Source organism: Schistocerca americana, chromosome 3, assembly GCF_021461395.2.
Source record: "Schistocerca americana isolate TAMUIC-IGC-003095 chromosome 3, iqSchAmer2.1, whole genome shotgun sequence".
Lineage (NCBI taxonomy): Eukaryota > Metazoa > Arthropoda > Insecta > Orthoptera > Acrididae > Schistocerca > Schistocerca americana.
This window is the reverse complement of record NC_060121.1, coordinates 631,706,192-631,709,967: the sequence shown is the minus strand read 5'-3', so window position 1 is coordinate 631,709,967 and position 3,776 is coordinate 631,706,192.

Here is a 3,776-nt window from a genome sequence, read left to right as displayed (position 1 = left end):
TAGTTCTAGCAACAGTTCTAGAGCACACAGTGTAGTATCCCAGAACAAGCTACATACAGACCAAGACATAACCACAACAAAAACCAGAAGCATAGTTACAGATGCTCATTTCACCTTATACAGATACACTCTAAAGTATGATGTGATTTTGGTTATTTAATTACTGTTTGAAATCTCCCTAGGTCAAATTATTTATTTTGAAATAGAGGTAATAATTACTGTCACACTATGTTTATCAAATTGCTGATATGAGCAGTAGCTATTAAAATGTACAGAACCAAGTTATGCTTACACAATGCGAATTCCTGACTTTAGGTATGTCATCTATATTGATTATTAAAATCTGAATATAAAAAATGATGCAGTTCTAAATTATGACAATCGCATATTTGCTGTTAGTGTCATTGGGTTCATAAAACTTAGCCCGTTAACAGTGTGTTAACATATTCTATAAATTTACAGTGGTTTGGTTACAATATGACCTGAAAGTTTGGGATGGTTGAAATCTTTAATTACTTATATCTTCTGAATTAATTATGTTTGAGCTAAGGTAAACAGGTCTTTGAAATAAGCAAAATTTGGCCTACAGTTTAGAGATAATCTACTTTTATGCTTTCTAGATCAGAGACTTTGAAATACAATAACTTTTGAACTATGTTGAGCATGTATAACTGGATGAAAGTATCCCACACTCGAACTTCTGTTCAATCAAAAATGCACATTACTACGTTAGGTACAGGCTTTGTTTCTGCAACAGAGTAAAAATCAGTAGCTGCTCTGCCATTCTAAGAATAAATGTGACGCATCGCTACAGGTATATCGCCACACTCCAAGCAGTGATAAAGCTCAGCACTAGAATGACATTCTTCCGTCTTGGCACTCACGCGCGAACTGTGCTGAACAGCGTTTCAGATTGGTGCGAGCGATTATCCACGCACTGACCACAGTATCAGTGTAACAGTCATTACAAAAGCTCCCTTGGCCAGAGCCGAGCATGGTCAGTCTTCTTTGTACTTGACGGGAAAACGAACATATCTTCCTGAGCGAGTGGTGCGTTTTGTTTCATCTTGAAGCAGTTGAGGTAGTGGTGGAGTGGGAGGCTGGACTGTAGCCCCTTCCATCTCCTCTCACGAAATCTTTGGCATTGTAGTTGGTGCCTCTTTGAACATGTAGGCCACCTTAGCCCTGTTCACTGAAACTGAGCTTGTTTGTCATTAATGAGAGTGTCCGTGGCATGCAAACTCCTGTGAAGAACGCAGTATGGTACAGTGCAGGATAGTTGCACTGATGGTTTGACAGCACCTGTGCAAAGCATAACGTGAGTGCACATATCGAGATTCTTATGCGCGAACATTATGTGCTGTACATGCCTAGTGACTCTCACTGGTTTCATGCTGTTCACCATCTCATGGAGAGTATGTAGGAATTGCAGCTGACCATTAACATCGCATACCTATGTGCTGTCAAAGAATTCATCTGGCAGACACAGTGACTTTCTGTATACAAGCTCTGCTGCTGAATCCCCAATGTCTGGTTTGAATGCAGTCCTCAGACCAAGTAGGATGACAGGCAGTGCAGAAGTCCATGTGGTCCCATGGCAGACCAGTTCTGCGTTCAGTGTGTGTTGCCACCTTCCCAGCGTACTATTACTAGCCAGATGGTAAGCCTGGTCTTATGGTGCAAGTATCCACAGAACTTGGCTTGCTACATGAGCAATTCAGACTCGAACTGCCTCCCCCTGTTGGCTGTTATATGGAGAGGGCAACCAAATCTGGAAATCCATGTTGACGTTAAAGCTACTGCAAGCGTCTCTGCCGAAATGTCGTCAGTAGGTACTCCTTCCAGTTAACATGTGTACCTATCGATCATCGTCATTAGATAGTGATGGTCGTCTGAGGGAGGCAGTGGTTCTACCACATCTAGGTGAATGTAAGCAAAACGTACAGTGGCATCTGGGAACACTCCTATTGGAATGTGCACATGTTGGGCAATTTTGTATAACTGTCAGTGCGGGCAAGTTCTAGTCCAACGGTCCATACCTGGCCACACACATCTCTGTGGCATCAGCTTAACCATCACGTGCACTCCAGAGAGACATAGTGTGTTGAGGTTATCAAACACAGCGCAGCAGAATGCAGTCAGTATGTACGGTCATGAAGTGCCGTGCAGCATGTCTCAGTACACACTGGCAGTTTCATCTGGAATGTCGACCAATAGTAATTTTTAGCGAAGTTTTGTCGTCGTGTAATATTGCTTGTAGTTCAAGGTTTTCTCACAGCGTGACTGCTAGCTCTGTCATGTTCAGTGGTTGTGGAATAACAGATAATTTGGATTATCAGTCGGCCACCACGTTGGGCAGTTTGGAAATGTGCCACAAGTCCATAGAGCATTGGTTTGTAAACTCGAGTTGCGTGTTAAAATCATGTCGTGGTCATCACTGACTATATGAGAGTAACCTGGATTAGAACTTTCGTTAGATCAAAACGAGGTGGAACTTCAACGGATTTATTGACTCTTGAAACCACATTACTAAGTTACATACAGGTATTTTTTTTTTTTTTTTTGAAGAAGAGGAACAGAACGTTCCAAAGAAAGAGTAAAAATCAGTAGTTGGCCTGCTGTTCTAAAAATAAGTCTGGCGCATGGCTGCAGGTGTATCACTGCACCCCAAGTGGCGAAAACGCCCAGTGTCAGGACGACATTCTTCTGTGTTCGCACTCACATGCAAACTGTACCAAACAACATTAGAGATTGGTGCGAATGACTATCGCACACATTGACAGCAATCTCAGCGCGCACCAGTCGTTACAACAAGACTAATTTTTTTAAAAAACGTTCAGAACAGTGAACTGCATAATCTGAATAAATATGTGTCACAGGGAAAATTAATTTACATTATTTTCTAAATTCATGTAATGTGTGCTTAGATAACAAATTCTATCATCAAAATTTTTGGGAAGAGTAACAGCAAGAAAAGAAAAAAACTAATATAGATCCTAGCTATTGTAATTAGGAGTAGAAAGGTGGGCACCAAACCTGCTTTGTCACACAATTTCAGACAGTCATAAAGTTTTCACCGACTGCTTATTGCGAAACTGTGCCAATGTACAAGCAATGCTACAGATTGAAGTAGCAGCAACACTGCCAAAGGACAAAATGCTACCCGACTTGCTTCAGTGTGAGTAAATAGGTTTGCAACTGAAATGGCTTCCAGTAATGTACTGCGCCATGGCTATTTGGTGTGCAGAACAAACAACGCCCATACATACCCATAGAATATTAGCCTGTAGTGCTTTGAGTCATAAATAATCCAGGTTGCAGGGCAATATCTAAATTAGTAGCAGTTAAGGTAGCGTGACCAGGGACACAGAAGGACTCAAAGCATGGCCACACTCCTGACTGGAACTTCAATACAAGAAAGTCAGCTGGCATGCTTTCCCTCCATTGGCACAGTTCCCATCACCAGTGACAGTATTTTCACACAAACATGTTGCCAATGTCAGGCCATTACTCGGTTCAGATGGTATCTCTGTTTAGTTATGATGTGGCCTGAAGCTATTCACACACCAGGTATCTCCACTGAGACAGTGGCAAAGGCGCTGATATTCACATGGTTTTCGAGGTTTAGCATCCCACGACCATTACAATGCAACATGGACGTTAGTTCAAGTCGCAGTTATTTCAGGAGCTCCGTCAGCTATACCTTAGGAACCTCCATTGCACCACCAGCCACCACACTGCCAGTAATGGGATGGTGGAGAAGCTACACCGCACGC